Here is a 22,591-nt window from a genome sequence, read left to right on the forward strand (position 1 = left end):
AGAACTAGGACAGAATCCCCAAATTAAACACATTCATCATATTGCTATTTCTGCTAGGAGACATATAAATAATTCACTCTGAGTGGGATAAATAAATACTATAAATAGTTTCTTATTCATCTAGACCTGCTTTCTTACCAAGAAAGCTAGATCAGGTACTGGTGCCAAGTGAGTTATGAAAAACTCTGGTTTTCAGGATTGTGAGAAAAAAGTTGGTGCATCTGTGTTATGTTTAGGGAAGTGGGGGTGATTATAGTCCATGTTTTATTTGGTTTTGGAAAAAGTAGTCATTTGAATCTCCCACCACAGAACATTAATTATCCTCTTTCCTAAAATAGGCCTTCAGTGTAGTCCAAATCACCTTTTGTAGAAGCTTTTTAAAACCAAGAATTTAGTGACACTGTTCTTCTTTCTAAAGTTGTATCATCTATCCATGAATCCATTAGTTATGTTCATACTGATTTAATAAAATTATGTAAATAAATTAAACTTATATGTTTATATAATTAAATATAATATTTAATTAAATGTTGGCATCAGTATTCATTGATATTTTTAGTAAGTTACAGTTTCATTGTCCATATTGCACATTATTGTTTAATGTGATCTGGCCCCTCCTTTTATCAGTTCACCTTTGCCAGGTAATGGAAGGAGCATCACAGGGCCTATAGGAGGTATTTCTCCAATTTGGTCTTTTTCACTTGAAGCTTCAAATCCTTTCTAACCATGACAAAATGTCAAATAAGCATAACAGTAACTTATGGATTCCCGGGTGTATATTTCTAGTTTATAAAGGTATTACAGAACCTAAGCCAAGGAATCTACAACAAACATGCCTATAGCAGAGGAATCTCCCTGTGTCCTAACCAGTTTTTTCCCCAAAAGAACGCAAAGTCAAGTAGATAAGTCTCACCTACTAGGTTAAAATTTTCAACCTAGGTATTAGAATTCTTTTTTAATTCCTAGGATGATGATTACCTCCTCCCATTGTGAAGAAGAAAGCAACACTACAGAAAATTATACCCCTTCCCAAACCCCCGACCAACAAAGGGAAGAAGAAAGCCATTCCTCCATGAAAGAGCTGGTCTTTCGTCTTATTTAATTAAAAAAGATACAAGAGCTTAAGTACAAAGACTGTTCCAGCCTGTGATCTGGTGTGGAGTGGGTGTGCTGACTTTCTAGAAGCTGGAGAAGAAACCATTCACTTAGAGTAGATTTCTTGGATACAAGGCTCATTTCTAGCGTTTAATGAGTCTGCCATTTCCCTGGAGGAACTAGTCATCCCTGAGATTAATGAATCACAAGGCATCAGACATCAGCTGGTACAGTTCTGTGATAGGACAATTATCTTGGACACTGGGTGAGTTCTTTATGGCACACCTTGAGGTTCTAGTTAAACTGAGGTCATTGCCTTGTGAACTTTCTTAAATTCTAAAAGTTCTAGAAAAGTGTGTCTCTTCCAGTTAAGATTTTATACTAGGCATCATTCTAATAGGAAGTAATGACCTACTTTGTGACAAACCACATTGAGCTGTCAGGAATGCATATTTTTCATTGTTTGTCTGTATGCTTTTATTTATGAAAGTCTTAAGTTAAAAGTGAAAGGTTTATGAACTCTGCTTTTTAAAAAATCTCTCTTAAATGGAGTTATCAACACAGCTTAGTATCATATATATTTGAACAGGCTCTCTTCACATTCCAGTTTCTCTCAGAAAAGGATTCATATGTTTAAATTTGTGTCTTTAATGTATACATCCTACATGCAATAACATTGAAAGAATAAAGGTCTTCAAGAGAACCTCAGTCCGGAGGGGACAAAGAATTCATAAGTAAATTGTGTTATTGATTAATGGCTGTGAGGGCTAGAAGGGGGAGAATGTTTCCAGCCTCTAGAAAGCAAAGGGAAACATCATAGACTGTCGTGGCTCAGACTAAACGGTAGAAACCTAATAGTACGACTGGAGCATTGAGTACTGGAGGGCTGCAGATAACTCAACGGCCAGAGATGACGGAGAAGTGAACCAATCAGCCAGGTTCATGACGTCAGCCAGAAGACCTCCACAAACCAAAGTCTAGCAGGGCTGTTAGGGAGGTGTGGCTTCACTACAGCTGTCCTTCAGACATATAAGCAGGCTAAAAGCTGAACGAGACGCTTCGAGTTGGGGCAAGTACTTTTCCTGACCTTTCTAAATAGGCAAATGAGCAAACAAAAAGGGCATTGAGTTAACCAAACTGGTCTACAAGAGGCGCATGCAATTTATAATTTTAAGATTTTAAATGACTAAGTAACGTCGTCATTTCCGGGTACACACCCTGGAGCAGGCTGCAAAGGTTCATATCCAGCATCAGGTGCTATTTGCCACGTGACCAAGAGTAGTAAGTATTTAATGTTTTCTGTGTTCTCAGCTGAACTATAAGGTTAAAATAATAGAACGTCTTTCTTGGCATTATTAGGAGAATCTAAAAGCTAGCATTTGTGGCATACATGGAGCTCTGTCTAATGGATATTTAGCACAGGAAGAACCAGAGAAGAAAGGGGAGGAAGAGGAAGATGAGGATCTACTAAATTAGCTGAGATAAAAATTAAGTATCCCTGTGGAAGGCCAGACAGTGGTATTTAAAGACATCAATCTATTCCTTATCCCAGCTACACTTGAGTATGATTTTTCTGGAATGATCACATGTAGCCTCCACACGTGCAGTGCCATGTGCCAATAGAAACCAAGCCACCCAGACAGCTCCAGATGCCTGCATGGTTTGCGGCAGTTCGTGGATGCAGCCCCCATCCCTGCCTTGGCACTATGTCAGCATTTCAGTGATTCTGTCCCCAATCCCTGTGTGCAGTTACTTTCTTGGAAGTTTTAAAGATTTTTCAGAGAGGGACAATGAAAGGGATAGTACTACTTATGGCAGCTTTCATAGGATTTCTATCTCTTTTCTCTCGACTACTTAAATATTGAGGTAGGAGGAAACTTGAAAACCCTAGAATCCTACCAAGAAATATCTTGGTGTAGGAAGAGCCAGGTGCTACTTACCCCAAGTAGTGTGGAGATTAGGAATATTCCTTTTCTGAATGTCTTTACTATATTAAAGCTTTTATTTACTTTGGGTAAGCCGCCATTTTACAATCTCTGATGTTTTAAAGTTCCTTTAAAGGGAAAAGTAGAAATAGGACATTGTCCCTGGCTTCCGTGTGCCTTCACTGCCCCACTCCTGGAGAATGAGACTGGCCTATGAGCCTGACGCTTGGAATCTGAAGTCAGGTTTTGATTCCAGCAGCACCTAATTATTAATGCAGACTTGTATAAGCTCGAAACTTCTCAATTCACGGGTGAAATTATATTGCCCTCCTAGCATTTTGTGATGATTAATTGGTTAATTAGAGAAAATAATGAACATGAGATCCATGGAACATAATGGGTACCCAGCAAAATCCAAACCTCCAGTGATACCTGTCTCTTTTGCGAGCGATGAAGCTTTAATGAGGGCACCACTTAATTTAACGCTACTGCTATCACCTCTTTCTTAATCATTTCCTCTTAATGCAAGAGCTGACATAGAAGTCACTCTGTCCCCCTGGATGTACTCCCTCATTTATAAAGTGAGGTTGGCAGATTATGTTTACCTTCTGATGTCCTTCAGAATCTCCGTGTCATTGGCTTCTTCTTAATCTCCTGCCACGGCAGGGAGGAGCAGCAGTACATTCCTGCCACCAAGTGCTCGCCTCTGGCGAAAGAGAGAACACACTGAGGGAAATCTGTTCTCCAGTCCCATCTCTATGAAGCATATTTGTCTATTTTGTCAGCTGCAAAGCCTGAAGCTGTCATACGCCTTGTTGTTATTACTACCACAAGCCTACCATGGTACAGGCTCTGCATTCACAGATTCAAGCAAGCATAGGTAGAAAATATTCAGAAAAACAATTACAACTATATTAAACGTGTGTGTTTCTGTCATTCGCTGAGCGATGCAGCATAAAATCTATTTTCTATCATGCATATCACCAAGAGAATTAGTAGCCATTGCACAAAATTCTGGGGATGAGAAGTGTTTAGAATTTCAAAATTTTAGATATTTGCATATATATCATGAGGTATAAAAAAAAAAGATGAGACTAACCGAAGATTCTGTTTTGTTTCCTTGTACACAAAACTCAAAGTTAATTTTAAACAATATTCTCTAGGTATCTGCATTTTCACACCTGCATAGTGTGACGTTTCCCTTTCTGACATTACATCCACACTCAGAACATTTCAGATTTTAGAATATTTCAGAATTGAGAGATTTTGATGATTTATAGTGCATGGGAAATGTGTATTGGTTATATGCAAATACAACATTATTTTCTATAAGGGTCTTGATTTTAGTATTTGCAGGAATGGTCCTGAAATTAATTCCCCATAAGGCAACTGTATTGCTACCATCATTATTGTTACTGTTCTTAATATTCTATTTCTAGCCTTCTACAAGAAGACACTTGTAGACACTTCCTACACACATGCACTTAATCATTGTTACTGATCGTAGTTTAAGTTTCATCCTCCTTCCATCAGCCCTCTCTACTCACTCATTTGTTATCTTTTCTGGTGTGGATAGTGGTATTAATACCGCAAGATTAGAAATTCTGTCTGTTCTCTCTACCCTTACTGAAGAGATGTTACCTGACAAGAACGCCGAGAACTGGTGCACTGGCCCAATTGAACAAGAAATGATCTGTCTCCCTGGTGGTCGTCATCTGGCATGGCTGACTGACCAACTTAGAAGAACGAAAATACTATCCAGTGTGGCAGATTTGGGCCAATGGGAGAAAACGATGGGGCCTTTTGATCCTCTTTTTTTTTTCTCCAATACTTCCCTATCCCCAGGGATTCTCCTCAACTGCAGTCCCTTCATATCTCTCTAGAAATGTCCTAGAATAACCAAGGAAGCAAGAATATCTATGATCAGAGTGGTCACCTTGGTGACACATTCCCTTTGGTTGAGTTTCTTATATTATATTCCTTGTCATAAGTTATAGACCTTGGGAGGCCAGCTCTGGGGAAAAAAGTCTATTGGCATGCATAATTGGGAGTTATTCCTACAGTCAATACCTGTAGAAGAAAAGAGGAAAACATGATGTGAACAGAGAACTATAGCAGAGTTTAATGAGAACATGGTAAGGTGAGCATAGTAACATACAGAAAATCATGACCTCATGATCCACTCCTATATGTCTTACTCAGTTTATTGTTGATGCTGCCAACTGTCCAAGCAACCGTAGATACAGACCAACTATACGTTATTCTAACATCTTCCCTGAATAAGCCGCTTGACGTCCAGTTGTCTATATTCACCCTCCAAGTCTGGATGAACCAGATACTCATTGTCATAGAAATAAACATATATTATGGTATGCCTGTCTTTCCTGCTCACAAGATAGATGCACAGCTGAAATGGTGTTTGATTCACTATCATGAGATATCATACAACATTGCACGAGGCCAGGGGAACTTATTTTACTGTAAAAAACCGAAATGCTAGAAATGGTATAGGACCATTGCCAATTATAAACCAGAAAGTGCTAGGCTCAAAGAGCAATGGATTAGGCCTGGTAAAATCTGAGTTGGAGAATGCACTCTGAGTAATACTGCGTGGAGAGCTTCAGATAACAGAAGACAGAAGAAATAACATACGCACAGTGCAGACTGTAATATATAGTTTTCTGAACTGAGATCCCAAGGAGCCAGATTGAAACAGTGAGTAACAGGAAGGAAGTTTAGGCATGATCTCAAGTAGGGTAGAGAGTAGGAACAGTGGGTCAAGTAAAGTAAGGAAGCTAGGATGCACCACTAATGGGACCTCAGCTGACTCCTTAGTAGCTCAAATTGAGATGACCCTTCAAAGTTGCCTTGACTAGAACAAGGAGTCCACATTATTGTACTGCTGTTCTGTGAGTCCCTGTCTGTGGATGGGTCAATAAAGACCATATTACCAGCAAAGGCATCTCTGCCTTCATGGGAGGAGATATTTGAAAAGTGCCTAAAGCTCAGGATTGCATTCAGATGGCAGTTCCTCTACCTAGAAGAGTGGCCTATCACTCCTGAAGTGACATCTGGGAGGAACATCACTAACTGATCCTTCCTTTCCCACCTTGTTGCTTTCATTCACTCTTAGTTTTCTGAGATTTTACAGCCAGAAAAAAAAATATTAGCAGATAAAAATTTCCTTTGGTTTTCTTTCTAGGGGACATAGGTTAAGAAACCAAAAAAGAAATAGGGATACGGGGTGGGGGCTAGGTTTCATGCCTTTAAGTAGACTTGCTCCAAAATGGAACTCTTTACTACAAATAGTAAAAGGAGTATTGATAGCAACCACAGTGCATCACACACACACACACACACACACACACACACACACACACACACACACACACCATGATTTGATGGTTAGTTAATGCACCATGGTACTCAATTTATGGTGAAACTCATTTGTGAATATTAGGCTGATAAATGGCTGATAGATACTCCTTCAGACATAGTTCCCAGTTTAATCCAATAGGTATATTTACATCTGATTTTTAAACACATAAATATAACAAGTATATATATATATGTATATATATACATATATATATATAATATCAGATCACTTTGCAAAATCATAAGGTTTCTACTTTTCCTTACCTTCTTCTCTTGCAGATACACTAAGTAGTGTAAGAAAGATGCTCTGCTATATGGACCATTTGTTAGGGTCTTATAATTCAATATCCTTTACAATGTGGTGATTCTACAACACCTTTAAGCTATCAATTCAAATCATTTGTTCTTGCTCCCTGCCAGGTTTCTCAGGATTTACCCCCAAGAGTGAAGTTCTTCTCCCAGAAAGGCTGTTTAGTCTTTCAAAAAAAGCAACAGATTGCAGTGTTGCCTTGGCAACGTTACCACTTGAATCTCTGAGTGAGGTCTCATGGGTTAAGCTCAAGGATCAACAGATAAATAAGAGATTGTCAGTGAGCAGAGAAAAGAAGGAAAGCTATTGAGAGAAGGGACAACAAAGGGGGAAAGTGCAATGTGAAGAGAAGGGAAGACCACCTATTTCCTGATCAACAAGGTCTGCTCTGGGTAAGTGTAAGCTATGCTTCCACCACGGAGCACCACAGTCATACACTACATATCACAGATAGCTTAACCATACCTGTGCCCGTCCTACCTGTGACATGTCATTCTGCTGCCTTTCCTCCTCCCAATAGCCAATGGCTTCCTTCGGAGACTTGTGAAGGTCTCACTTGTGACCTGTATGGGAGATGGCGGTGCTTATTATTATTCAAATAAAATTGTAGTCCATTAACTTAAACTTATAATTAAAAAGACCTTCATTTTGCCTAAGGACGGGAAATTAGAACATGACCCACTCTTGCTTAATTAGCCCCCGATTTTCTGCCACCGTTTAATTCTGCCAGTCTTTTGAAACGCATCATATTAAAAATGAAGTAACCCAGAGTCCTCAAGCAACCTCAGGGGATGTCAGGGTAAAAGATCTTATAAAAGGCAAAAGTTAATGGGAAATTAATTAGAGGAAACCTCTCAAAAATGAAAACAAACCATATGCTGTAGCCCAGAATTTTTTCCTAGAACCCTGGATAAAGGATACAGGAATGGGCCGGTATAGACCTAGAATGCTAAGCAGGGCTGCCCTGGTGTCATGGGGGACTCATCCTCTCTGACCCCAATGCAACGGATGGCCGTCTGGTCCTCAGGGGCTTCCACCGAGTTTGCAACTGAGCCAGAGGCAATTATAGGAATGTTGTGCACTGACCTACTTTCCAGTTTTGTGAACCATTAAATCTAATGTAGTGCTCTCTTTTCAATAACACAGATTTCATTGATATTCTTCAAACAGTTCAACGCCAGCCACCCTCAACAAGGCAACACTGAACAATCCCTAAGCAGCTCTGCTCTACTGAACTCAGTTGCATAGACAACAAAACATGACCTTCTACAATATATTCCTTGTAGGATCTATGCATTTACTCAAAAAGGAAATGTCTATAAATGGACATAGGGTGCCATTAACAATTCATCAATTGAAAAGAAGTGACAAGATGGCATGAAGTTGAACCTGGTGGGTAGCTAGATGGCAAACATTTTAAGGATGTAGACAACAAGCAAATATTAATTCTGAATGAAACAGAGAATCATAAACATTGCATTAGAAAGGACTTCAGAGAGAGAACAGTTTTACCACTGTGAAACTGGGTACAATAGACAGATAAACAATATCAGTTTATCACTGAGGGTGATTTATATTTAATAGAAAGCTTTTCTGTCTAGATTAACCTGGTTGCATTCATTTTCAAAATCAGAAGCCTGTCCACTATGTGGGTCCATTCTTAATTATCACATCCACAGGCTTATATAAATGTTATGGAACCGGCCAGCTCAATGACCTATGTTTTAGTTACACGGGAGCCATGTCAAAGTGAGATAGAGGATGAGTCTGGGACAGTGCAGAAAAGTCCTACATAGCTTACTGGCATGAACTAGTATTCATTAGTTCCCTTGTTGATTCACTCATTGATGTATCCAGTAGGCATACAGTGAAAAGGATTGAGGAATGGCATAGTTCCATGATCTTCTACTGCCATGCATGCTGTGGACCAAGGAGATACTCATTGGAATCCCTGGAGAACTTTGTCAAAATATAGATATGCATTCCCAAGAATTTCCTGTTTCACCCTGAGGGCATATTGGAAGTCTGGAAAAGTTGTACACACCTTACAACATTTTAAGCAGTTATCACATAATACTGATGTCCCCTCTGTGATTTTTCTAAAGAAGCCACTGTTTGAGTGACTTTTGTTTTTACTGAGTCTCCTGGAGGTACAGCTTAGAGAGCGTCAACTAACTAGGAAAGTGTAGAGCTGGTTGACCCTAGCCATAGATTCCAATTCCAGTTTCACATGTCAGAGTATAGTCAATTTACTCTTATATTTAAGGATCATGTATTCTAGTCTGTTGATTTGAAAAAATAAGAGTTTCTTCAACTATAAAGACTTTATAGTTAAAGCTTAAAAATAACAGATAGTTTGGCTGAATATGTGATTCAGTAGCTGAAGACTTAGTAAGCACAAGAACCTGGGTTCAATCCCCAGCACTGAAAAAACAAATATTGTAACTAGCAGAGAGATTGCTCAGGTTTTCATGCAGTCTGACTATGAGCTATATTCACACGAGTCTGCAAGAGCCCATTGTGTGCATTTGTTCTGTTTTTACCTCAGGGGTGAATGGTTGGTCGACAGCGTGAAATCAACCATTGTTGCAGTAGTTCCCCTACAGAAATCAGGAAATGTTCAGAACCTGGCCTTGCATCCTAGTAAACGTTTTTTAAACGTTTACCACATCATAATATGAATATATGCCAGTTTGGCAATAAACACTACAATTTTATGTATTCAAAACCACCTTTGTATCATTTAAAATTTTAAAGGAACAGTACAGACTTTACAAAAAATGAAGAAAATAATGTCATTATATATTACATTTAAATTACTAAAACCTTATATTTCAAAGAAACTCCAAAAATCTTTCAAAGGAAGAAAAAAAGTCATAATACAAATGACAACAGATATCTCATCAGAAGCATGGCAAAAAGAAGAAAATGGAACATTAAACTCGATAATTTATTTTTCATTTCAATATAAAATTATTTAATAAATCAATGAAGCAATAAAGAAAAATGAATCTTTCAATTATAGAAAGGAATTATGTATAAATCTAGGACTCTATACCCAGCAACAGAGATCTCTCTAAAGTTAAAGTCATAAGACAAAAGCTGTCTCTAAAAAGGAACTCACAAATGTCTTGAGTAGTCTGGAAAATTAGGGCAAGTCATCCAAAATTCTATTTGCAAGAGGCATAGGGAAACTTTTACCAAAAATAGCATTTAAGAAAATGCAGATGCCATTTGATCCAGTAGTAAATCCAACAACAATGTGCACACAGACTATGTCATAATTACAGTTATACTGTCAGAACAAAATATCACGACCAAGGTAACTTATTTAAAAAAGCATTTAATTTGGGAGCATTACAGTCCATGACCATCATGACATGGGATGGGGCACAGGTAATGGCAGCAGGAAAGCATGTTGCTAGAGTAGGCACTGAAGGTTACATTTAATCCACAAGGAGAAAGCAGAGAGAGAGAGGGAGAGAGGAGAGAGAAGGAAAGAGAAAGAGAGAGAGAGAGAGAGAGAGAGAGAGAGAGAGAGAGAGAGAGAGAGAGAGAGAGAGAGAGAACTAACTGGGAATGGTGCGAGCTTTAGAAACTTCAAAGCCAACCCCCCAGTGATATACCCTGTCCGATAAGTCCATCCCTCCCAATCCTTCTCAAACAGTTCCAGTGACTAGGGACCAACTATTCAACTATATGAGCCTATAGGGCCATTCTCATCCAAACTACTATAGAGAATAAAAGTATAACTGTGGAACAAAGCCACGTAGGTTTTGTAATGATTCTATCCATTGTGGGATTCATATTTGATGCCAGTGCTAACAATACTGATCTGACTATGATTAAAAACTGAGAGATACACTATCACAAAATTACTGTGAGGCTTAGGGACTAAACAAGGCTATATTGACTTTCTTTTAACAGGACAAAGCACTAGAAGAATTGATAAAAAAAAATTGCCCTTAAGATCTTGTGACTCTAGTTTGTTTCTGAATATGTTGGAAAGTCACAAAGAAAATCCTCTAAATATTAATAGTTTGTTGTTGTTGTTGTGGAGTAGAGGCCTGAGACCTTGCATTCTCTGAGGTAGGGAGAACGGGTGAGATCACCAGGCTTTACCAATATTCTTTTTTCATGAGGTAGCCAGCAACTTCTGAGAATTCTTCCTGTTATTCATGATATTCCTTGTAACGTGTCCCGCCTCTCTAGAGTGGACGTCAGAAATTCCTTCCAGGTTTTCATGGCACTAGTATGTAATCAGACTACCGTGGGACTTGCCTGCAGAAGTAAGCGAACATAAAGAATCAGGACCAGTTGATAACCATTAAATAGAAAGTTAATTTTGACCTCCCTAAATCACTGTATGAAAGCCCACTATTATCACATATTTTCTTTATGTAAAAAGAATGATCCACAAATGTATGATGGGTTTGGCCACTGGGTCTACCAAATTTCCTCAAGCAAAACAAACATTGAGTTACTCATATTATATAGTCAAAGAACACACTCACATATGTACATGTATATACATATATATTACATATACATATATGTAAAACTCCTACCTAAAGATATCCATATGTTTGACTATACCCATCGTATAAAACACCTGCATGTGCAGCTTTCTTTGATGTGTACTCAGACAATAGCACAGCCCAGATGCAGTCATGGGGCAACAGCACCTAGACTTCTGTACCTTTCTCTCTCTGCATTCCTGAATCTGTTGTATTGGTTATATTTAAATACTTAAATTCAGCTAACATTTATGTATATCTTCTATTTGCTGCTGCCATAATAATGGTTACCTTTCAAGAACAGCTTCTCACATGGAAGAGAGATAAGACTACCACAAAAGGATAGTTCAAGAGCTAAGAAAATGGAAAGAAATAGGGAAGACATTAAAGGCAAGTAAAGTGAGTAAATTAATAGATAAATGATTAAGTTGTTTGATCAATTAACATGCATACTTACCTTGAATTTCAGAATGCTTTATAGTTTCTGGGTATATCAATCACTTTTCCAGTGGCAGAACACTTGACAACTATAAGCAGGAGGATCGTTAGGTTTATGCTATATTAGTCATCACAGTTAAGAAGGCGTGGTGGTGGGTAGAACAACTTGGTAGTGGATATGTGTGATAAGGAAGGCTAATCATATCACAGTTTCAGGGAAACAGGAAGTGTGGCCTGGATCAAGATAGGACTCTAGGCCGTAATCCCTTCCCTCTCTCCAGTGACTGTCTTCTAGCAAATCAAACCTCTTTTTTTATTTCATTAATTAATTAATTAATTAATTTATATCCCAATCACAGCTTCCCCACCCTCCCCTTCTTCCTTCTTTCCTCTTTCTGTTCCCTCCTCCTTTTCTCTTCACTGAAGGGAAGGCCTCCCATAGATATGAGAAAGCCTTGGCATATCAAGTCAAGGTAGAACTAGGCACATCTTCTCCTATTGAGGTTAAACAAGATATCCCAGTTAGGGAAAAGGGACACAAAAGCAGGCAACAGCATCAGAGACAGCCCCTGATCCAGTTTTTAGGAGATCCACATGAGAACCAAGATGCACATTTGTTACCTATGTGTAAGGGGCCTAGGTCCAGCCCACGCATGCACTTTGGTAGGTAGTTCAGATTCTGTGATCATCTACGGGCCCAGGTTGGTTTATTCTGTAGGGCTTTTTTGGTGTGGTGTTCTTGACCTCTTTGGCTCCTTCAGTCCTTCATTCTACCCTTCCAAAAGACTCCCCAAGCTCTACCAATTGTTTTGCTGTAGATCTTTGCACCTGTTTCCATCAGCTGCTGGTTGACACCTCTCAGAGGACAGTTATGCTAGGCTTTTGTCTGTAAGTATAGCAGAATATCATCATTAATAGTGTCAGTGGTTGGATGTCTCTCATGGTATAGGTCTCAAGGCATTGGTTGGCCGCTCCCTCAATTTCTGGGCATCGTATAGGCAGACAAATGGATGGAACTAGAAAATATCATCCTGAGTGATGTAACCCAGACTCAGAAGTAAACCCACACACCTACAGACCTTGATTTTTGACAAAGAAAACAAAACTATACCATGGAAAAAATGATAGCCTATCACACACATGTTGATGGTCTAATTGGATGTCTGCAAATCAAACTGCTTAATGAGTCCCAGTTTCCCAAAAGAGTGCTACCAGGTGAGACCCAAGTGTTAAAACGCTTGAGACTATGAGGAACATTTCACAGTAAAATCTCAGCATTGGGGATACAAAGTGAAATAAAAATAAATGGCTAACTATCCTGATGCAATTAAAATTCTAGTGGAACAAGTAGATAATAAATTATCAGTGAAATAACTAGTGTCATATACACTTTATTTCAAACTAATTCTAACTTCTTTTCAATCCAACAAGCCTATCCTTTGTATCAGACTGATTTTTACTTCTGAGCTGTTAAATCTTTATATATACTGACAGAAACTCTACCCTCTAACTGTCCTTTACATTCTTCAAGGCTCAGTCAGAAGTTAGCTATTCTTTAAGATAATCTTATGAAAAGCTAATCCTTGCTACTCTGTACGGCCGTAAGACTCCACACAGCACACTTCAACTTCTACACACTTAACTATGAAGATTAAGTATATGCTTCCCTGCCTTCCCTCTCGGCAAACAAGGAGTTTCTCAGGCTAAGAGCCAAGGGATGATTTGGCCTTTCCATGTCTCCACGTGTGCAGCCTCCTGTGCAAACAGCTGAGTTATAATCGTATCAACCACAGGGTACCACCAACACAGCCTACATGTCTCACTCATAGGTGGAATGCACTGCACTGGAAATTGAGCAAATTTTGAACAATATTCAAGTTAAACATCTTATTGTGATTTCCATTTAATGAATGAGGAAACTATGACCCATGGAGGTCAAATGGCTCTTCACAGTCAGAAAACCAGCAAGGGATAATACCTAATGAATAAGTTAGTTTCTATTTGCTTATAACAAAGAATTTTGTGAATGTATATGTCTGTCCTTACACAGGTGCAAGCATCTGCTCAAATATTTTCATTATTATGATGTTCAGTTTGCTTTGTTTTTTTCACTGATTCTGATAATAAAGCTCAGGGTCTCATGAAAGGAAGGCAAATGCTTGCACTACATTCCAAACCATTTGAAACATTGTTTTTTAACTTGAGAATCACTGATCATTATGACAACTGCAAAAGTCAACCACATGGCAAGTTTCATGGACATCTTTAAATTGATAAAGTAAGTGTTTGACATGAAAGAGCTCAGATGCTTATACACTTTATTTTCTCATGCACACATTTGGTATGTTTTTTTTTCTTTTTTTCAAATTCAAAAGGAGCTGTTAGAAGGAAATGAGACAAGGGACTTAGGGACAGTTGTGAGACTTAAAAATAGAAAATTAAATTTTTTTATAGTCATGCAGTATCTTGTTTCCTTCCACAGTACAGGACCCACCTTCATAATGACAAAGCTGTCACTGATCAGCACTGAACAATCATTATAGGAAAGACAGCAGCTATTCATAGTTAATGTAGACTAGTTGGATTAAAGATAGTCATATTACCTGACATACTCAATTCATCTACAATAAAAAAAACTCCACAAGTTTACTAAATCATTGTGCATTCTTGTACTTAATTGACTTTGAATGCTACAGGGACAAAGTCTGAATATTAATTCGCATTGGTTTGATTTCTTCATTAAAAGCCTGAAACTCATTTGTAAAGGTCTGAAAACATAGACTATTGCCACACTTCTTTAAACAAATTCTTCCTGGAATTCATTTCTGTGCAATGAAATTATCTTCCCTTATATAGAGATAGATGGTAGAGAGAATGTTTACCGTTCTCTCTAGGGTCATTTTAATCAGCTGGCTGCCTTCACATTCACAATACCCATAGCAATCATTCTGGAAAGTTTCTGTGGTCATTCTAAATAAATGAACCATTCAAAATGCAATCAGTGATGATGAGCTTGGGTTTTGTGGACAGCCATGCTGTGAATATTGATATTTTTTGCAAAATCATGTTGCTGAGCTATAAAAATGCTATTTATTAGCATTATTAAACTGATTATAATTTTAAATCCATATAATTTTCTCTGTCGGCTGAAAACATGTGAGAAAATTGTCAAGGACAAAGACATCTCTTACAGGGAAGAGGATTGACTTCACTAAATAAAGCAAGAAAAAGGAATCTATGGCATCTTCGCTTGTCAATCTCCTAATTAGTAATAAAGGGCCTAGTGAAAGGATTAATCCCAAGGGTACGAGGATCCTCCCTCAAGGAAGTGAAAACCTCTGGCTTCAGACAGAGCTGGGAACTGTCAGCCAAAGACCAAGAGAGCAAGACTGTGAAGAGTCCTGTAACCATCTGCAAATGTTCGTGAAAAATCACTATATTAGTCACATGTGTTGTCTTCCTGTCTGTTTTTCACTCTCAGTGTTAAACCTGGGTGAGATGCATAAAAGGAAATAAATGGCTACAGAGGAGCCCAAAGAACAACAAGCAGTAGTCACCACCGCTATGGCAAGCAAAGAATATAAAATATACCCTAAGTCAAGACACCAAGAAAGGTGGGCTGGACACTCTTGTGCTGGAACAGAGAGAATTTCTTCAAAGCACTCACTAATAGATAAATAAAGTAAGGAAAGTTTAAAATATGTACCTTTTCCTTTAAAAGTTAAACTAAATTTGTAGAGTTGGCCTTGGGTAGTAGCTAGGCTTTTGAGGACAACGAAAGAATTTCGAGAATCACGAACTGAACTGAAAGATGGTAGAAATAATGAAGATGGTCATTTCTCTGAAGGAAGCAAAAAAGCAGAGAGAGCTTTTGTTGTTTTTGAGGACTAGAGCACTGGAAACTGGAGCAGAAGAAATCTTTGTTATATACTGTCAAAAACTGTAAGGTCTGAATTATCTGTAGGTTTTATAAAATAGTTGTGTGGAAGGCAGAATCCAAAAGTGATGACCTCAATGTTTGGGGGAGAAGAGTGCAAACAGAAGTGTTAATGGTGTAGTAGTATGGCTTTCTTCTTGCCACTCACAGGAAAAATATGAAATGAGAGAAAGAACTAGGAAGCAAACAGAAGCCAATGTTGGGGGACGTAGGAGATACTCAGCCTATCCAGACAGCAAAGAATCCTAGAACTAAAAATTTACCATTGGAAATCCATGCTCATAAGAAAGATCCAGGTTTGGCTAGACATTTCTTAATGAAGTCTTGTGCTGAATGCGCCTGATTCATGACTCTACTTAAACATCCCAGCAAATCCAGGGCCTGGGGAAAATCAAAGAAAAGCCATAAAGAATTCTCCTGTCTAATGGTCCAGATCCCTCATGATATAAGCAAGAAACTCATAATTTTTAAAATTGTTATTCAAACAAACAAACAAACAAAAAAACCACTGTCAGCTTGGTCTAAAGGGGACAGATAAGAACTTCAAACATATGATAAATGCACTAATGGGGTGACTCTGCCACATATAGAAAATGTGGTAAAAAAAAAAAAAAGCTAAACTCTGATGCTCAGAGACTAGAGACATGTTCAGTTCAGTTCAGTGAGGAGACAGAGGGCAGATTCTTAAACCACAAAAGTTAAACAGAGCTTTCTCTGCTGGATGTTAAACTTGACTTGAGCTGGCTATGGCCTTATTCCTTCCATTGTCTTCCTCTTGGGATGCAAATGGCTTCTGTGCTTGGCTCTCCTCACTCTCCCACCCTCCCCACCCTCCCCACCCTCCCCACCCTCCCCACCCTCCCCACCCTCCCCACCCTCCCCACTCCTCCCCACCCTCCCACACCCAGTGCATGTCGGAAGCACATAAAGTGTGTTCTGATTCACAGATTCACTGATAATAGCAATTTGGCTTCAAATGCCAGAACTGTACCTCTATACCAACAGAATTATTTTAGATTGTAAAATTCAGAATGCCTTGCACTGATGATAGTTAGATGAGACCTTTACATTAGAGCTGCGACTGTGGGGTGGGTTGGCTAAGAGACTCGAGACTGCTGGGATAGGGGAAATGTACTTTGCACATGGGACCGATGTGACCCTGAGCAGAACAGACAGTGTAATACAATGGAGTGAGTAGTACACTCCAGAAAAGATACGTTCGTATCCTAGTAACTGAAGCCTTTAAATATAGCCTAATTTAGAAAAAGACTACTTGCATATCTGATTAATAATCTTGAACTGAGATCTTCTGTATTAAGTGGCCCTAGATTCACTGGCATGTGTCCCAATCCTTGTAAGAGACACAGAAGAGAATCACACGAAAAATCGGAGGTGACATAAAGATGGAAACCCATTAGATGAGGCAGCCAGAATGCAACAACCACTAGAAACTTGAGGCCAAGAAGTAAATTTGTTCCCTAACCTGGCCTTGCTGACACATTTCAGAATTCTTGACACCAGAACTGTCAGTGTATGTAGTTCCACTATTTTAAAAGCTACCACACCTGTAGAAGTTTGTTATAGCAACCCTAGAAAACTAACACGGTAATGAAAAAAAATATGTGTGATACAATTTTGTAAAGTCCTACACAAAAAAGCAGTTTTCTTCTAGATAAGTTTACTATATCATTCTTGGACATAATTTTTTGTTGAATTCTAATATGAATTAATTTTCAAAAGACCATGATTCTCCACATACACATGGAAAATATACAAACAATATACACACATATACTCTTTATTTCTCTCTCACACAGAAAGAGAAACTAAATTAGATAGATAGATAGATAGATAGATAGATAGATAGATGATAAGTTGATGAGAGAGAGGAGGAGGAAAGAGAAATTCTTTGTTTCTAAATAAGGTTTCAAAAAAACTGTTTCGGCTATTGAAAAATATGTATAACATGTAAAGACGACTACTTTTAGTTTAGCTTAACAAATGCTTACTTAGCATTTTATGTGGGAGGAACTATACAAGGCTCTAAGTAGGAGTGGTTACAAGAAAATGAAGACAATATAAAAGTACAACATAAGAAGCACATAACTTTAGAACAAAATATATTCAAACAAAGTATATCTAAACATACCAATAACAGTTGTAGAGCAAGACGTAAATCTGAGGAGAGGATATGGCTATTGATGGGGAACACAGGAGGAGTAGGAGGCGGAGAAGGAGGGGTGGATATGATGAAGTACATTGTGCTCGTGTGGGAAAGTCTAAAAACAAACAATAAAAAAATCTTACAATACTTGGGAATTTTCATGTAGAAATCAGGCAAAGCCAAAATGGATTTTTTTAAATGATGAGATAGAATCTAAGTGCATAGTGCACATCTGTGTCCTTCAATAAAAAAGGCCATTCAAGGAGGACAGAACGGCGGGAAGATGCCATGGAGAGGCCAATGGTGCTTTTGACCCTCCGTCCATGGGAATGCTCTGGACTTGAAATTTTTTGAGAGGTTAAAACACATGTCATTTTCTTTTATATTGCTTTATTTCCTCTATCTATGATCAGAATGGAGAATTAGAGTGATGCAGCTGCTGACCTGTTGTAGGTTATCTGAAAGGATGATTCGTAATAGAATCAGCAGTAAAGCAGAGGAAACAGCCATATTCCTGAGATACACTCAAAGTCTGTAGTTTTAGGGCCAGGTAAAATGCATTTTTATTATTCCTGTTATTTTTGAGATTATAATAAACCCCCTTTCCCCTTTGAACCTCTACACCCTCTCATATATACCTGCTTTCTCTCTTTCAAACTGACGGTCTCTTTTTCATTAATTGTTACATATATATGTGTACATGTGCACATATGTTCTTAGATGTAACCTTCTCAGTCTGTATGTATGTTTCCAGAGCTGATCATTTAACACTGGAGAAGTAGTCAGTGTGCTTTTCTCTGCTTAAGGTGTGAACAGGGACCCAGCTGGCTGGGATGCACTCAGCTCAGAGAATCGCTGATCTAGCGAGAGAGGGATTGCAGTGAACTATGCTTTAACCTTCCATAACCACACGAAACAGACAGAATGGAAGCAGTTACACACACACACGAGAAAAGTTCTTCTCAAAACTCCAAAACTTTACCGATTCTCAGGTTATTCGCTGAAATCTGTACCAGTTTAATCAAGTTCAGGAATAGTAAGTCAGGACTCCACTTCCCTGAAGAAAGATGTCTCCTTTACATTAGCCAGCGCATTTAAGCAGAACACTGGTATTATACAGTCATAGTGCTGAAAGCTACTGAGGGGTCCCAGGAGAGTAGGATATAAACAGTCATCATCATCCACCTGAAAACCATCACCTGCCACAGCAGCCAGAGCAGCATCTGTTCTGCGTATCTTTTTCTGAAAATGGTCCAAGGTTTTACTCACGTATCAGTCAATCTTTCCAGGAAGGATTTTGTGAAATGACAGTAATTGGCATGGCTCTGGGATCAATAGGGTCTGCTACTTATCGGAGTTTTGTGGGGATGTGTCATCTTTTTGTTTTGTAAAACAGCTGCCGTGACTGTGTTCTAAAAAAATTGCTATTGATTTCTGACAACTCGGCTTTCTTATTCAGACATACCACACATTCATTCCTAGTTAGGAATATAATCTTTTATAATTTAATATTAAACTATCAAGTCAATGTGCTCTGCTTTCTAATTATTGTTTAACAAGGGATAACGTGCAGATTAATGAATAGCTCTTAAACAGAGCTATCATTTTTATTTTCCTGACATTTTGAATCTGCCAACTGAATGTTTATACAACAGGCTCATATACTCTTCATGCACTCGCTCTTACTTTATCCATGAGTAAGCACTCATAGCACCTGCACAAATAGCTAATTTCCTCAGGCTTGACAGGTTACGTTTATGTGACTCTCCAAGTTCTGTTTTTCCTTCATCTTGTTCCAGCACTCTCTCTTCTTTCAGAGAGCTTTTCCTTCTGTAGCCTGACTATGAGGTGTGAGTAGAACTTTTTAATCGGAACTCTTCCTTCTTTCCAAGGTTTGCAACCACATCACTTTGCCTTATCAACAACCCAGCCACTGGGCTGGAGAAGGCACAGTAAAATTTCTTCTGAAAGATGCTGTGAATTGGAGCAGGATGACTAGCGGAGCCTTGACGGTGGCATATCGAGGAGGCCTCTTCTCTCTGATGATGAAGCTAAGGACGTGACTCCAGAGAGGCTGGTAGACTTCGCCCAAGCACATGGAGATTAGTGAAGAGGAGCTGTTTCAGCAACGTCAGTTGTAAGCGTCACCCTAACAGAACCACTGGCACATGAGGCATTAAGCACTTGAAATGTGACTGATCCGTATTAAATTGTTCTGTTTATGTGAAGTAACACCAGAGTTCACAGATAGTATGAAAAATAAATCAGTAATGATTTTTATAATTAACATATCCCATATTCTGAGTGATGATCTAAATAATAAATATATTACAGCTATTTTTGTATTTCTTTTTTTTTGCTTTTAAATAATTTTTAAAAAGTATTTGAAATAATATAATTCCCCAGCCACCATATCCCTCCAAACCCTCCCACATACCCCTCCTTATTTCCTTTCAAATTCATGGCCTATTTTTTTTTTTATAAAAACAGAACCTTCTCATCTATACAATGCCAGTGGTATGCATATTTTTTCAGGGATGATCATATTCTATCATTGCCCGTGCTCTGTATTTCACTGGACAATTCATTGCACCTAATCTAGTCAACTGCAGCCAGAATGGAGAAGTCATATCCTCTCATTGTCCCCAATGGAAGATAATGTTTCCCAAAAGAGTTAAGACATTTTAGAGCAAAAGATTGTCATTATCTGGAGCATCATCAGTACATGGACGTGTGATATGTGTTTAAAGTAAACCTCACTGCAGTGCAATATACTATGATGGTAAGTCTTCTGTGTTTTACTAAAATGACAAAATATTAGCTCTTTATAAGGAAAGGCAAACTGTATATTAAAATTGCTAGAGCATCTTGTAGTAAATGCAAAGAAAATAGTGCCAAAGAAATATTGACATTGTGCAGGAATGTTCAAAATAAGTGAATAAATAAAACTTATCATAGTTCAAAAGAATGCATGGCACAAAAAGTAGGGAAAATGCACAGAAAATAAAGTTTTAGATTGGTTATTGATCTAAATTTATCTGTAATAATAATTACATTAAGTATAAATGACATGCAGACACTAAATAAGAGGCAAAGACTGTTGTGTTGAGTATATCTGTACAAAGACTCAGTATACACTATCTGTGGAAATTTTTCTTTAAATATAATTATATGGATAGCTTAATGATAAAATAATTAAAGACAATATATAAAACCTACTCTACATAAAAAACTAATAGAAAGAAAGAAAGCTAGTGTCATTTTGTTAATATTAGAATGCAGACTTCAGAATAAGACAATGACAAATACAAATACAGTACAACCTAATAACAGATGAAGTAACTCATTGACAGTCATAACCATCTCATATGTCTATACTTAACAGTAGTTACACAGTAGATGAAGCAAATACTGATGGCGCTGGCAGGAAAGACAGATCATTCCAAATTTCTTCTCTGAAACATCAGCACCCTTTCTCAGTATTTGATAAAACTAGTAGATGCAAAATCGCAAAGCATATGGGAGACATGAACACTATCAGCCAACCTGACTTAATTGACATTTAAAGGTTGCTTCAGCCAAAAACAGCAGAATACGCATTATCTTTAAAGTGCACATGAAATATTCAAAAGAACACATCCATAATACATAATACAAACCTTAACAGATTTAAAGTAAATGAAGTTATGCAAAGTATGAAATTAAAATTAAAACTCATTACTGCAAAAACATTTTTGAATTGTCAAAATATTAAAATATTAAACAACATGTTTTTCTCTTTCTTTTTGGGGAGGAGAGATCTCAAGACAGGGTTTCTTTGTGTAGTGTTGGCTCTCCTGGAACTCTCTCTGTAGACTAGGGTGGCCTCAAATTCACAAGTGATGCCCCTGTATCTACCTCCTCAGCACCAGGATTAAAGAGGCATGAACAACCATCACCTGGCTTAAACAACATTGTTCTAAGTAATCATGATATAAAATAAGATGGATGTTTCAAGGTAATTTTTAAATATTTAAAGTGAATTTAAATAAAAATATTGTTTCAAAATTTATGACTTATAATTAAGGGTTTCCCCAAAGGAAATTTTAGGCAATAAAAGTTTATTTACAAAATAATGAAAAAATGTTAAACCAATAATCTAGGCTTTTATCTTAGGGAATTTATAAAAGCCAATTAAATGCAAGCTTATAGAAGCAAATAAATAATAAAGATAAAATTAAAAAGCAATAAAATCTTTTTTAAAAGAACAAGAGAGTAAATCAATAGAAACAAAAATACAGTATCTTATGTGAGGAAATACCACTCTAAACTTCAAAGATATTAAGAGAATATAAGAGTGAGTTCATGCCTGTTTTTTTTCATTCACTTTACATCCTGGTCATAGCCCCATACCTCCTCTCATCCCAATCCCGCCCTCCCTCCCTTTCCCCCCTCCCTTCTCCTCTCCTCAGAAAGGGGATCCCCCACTTCCTATCTACACCAGATCATCAAGTCACATCAGGACTGAGCATGTCCTCTTGCCCTGTGGCCTGGAAAGGCAATCCCACCAGGGGAAAGTGATCAAAAAGCTATGCCTGTATATTTTCAAGTTGGGCGAAATACAACATTTTATCTTTATTTTATTGGAGGAGGTATTGTTTTGGGTTTTTGTTTATTTGCTTTGTTTTGTTTTGCTTGAGACAAGGTCTCTCTAAATAGTTCTGGCTGTCCTGAAATTCACCACATAGACCAGGCTGGCCTCGAATTCGTAGAGATCCTCCAGCCACTGCCTCCCAATTGCTGGGATGAAAGGGGTGTGCCACCACTGCCTAGCTGAACTATAGCGTT

The 22,591-nt window shown here is 38.0% G+C and overlaps 1 long non-coding RNA gene across 1 annotated transcript in view; it reads right to left on the reverse strand.

Annotated features, from left to right (window-relative positions):
- LOC311599498 overlaps positions 1–22,591 on the reverse strand; it is a 173,556-nt gene that overhangs the window by 138,770 nt on the left and 12,195 nt on the right. The window contains exons 2-5 of the long non-coding RNA XR_014779916.1: positions 12,285–12,549; positions 11,683–11,752; positions 7,189–7,271; positions 3,626–3,726 (exon numbers count right to left, since the gene is read on the reverse strand). This is a non-coding gene — a long non-coding RNA (uncharacterized lncRNA). The remainder of the gene's footprint in view (positions 1–3,625; positions 3,727–7,188; positions 7,272–11,682; positions 11,753–12,284; positions 12,550–22,591) is intronic.

This window comes from Acomys minous (assembly GCF_964271855.1).
Source record: "Acomys minous genome assembly, chromosome: 6".
NCBI classification, from domain to species: Eukaryota; Metazoa; Chordata; class Mammalia; order Rodentia; family Muridae; genus Acomys; species Acomys minous.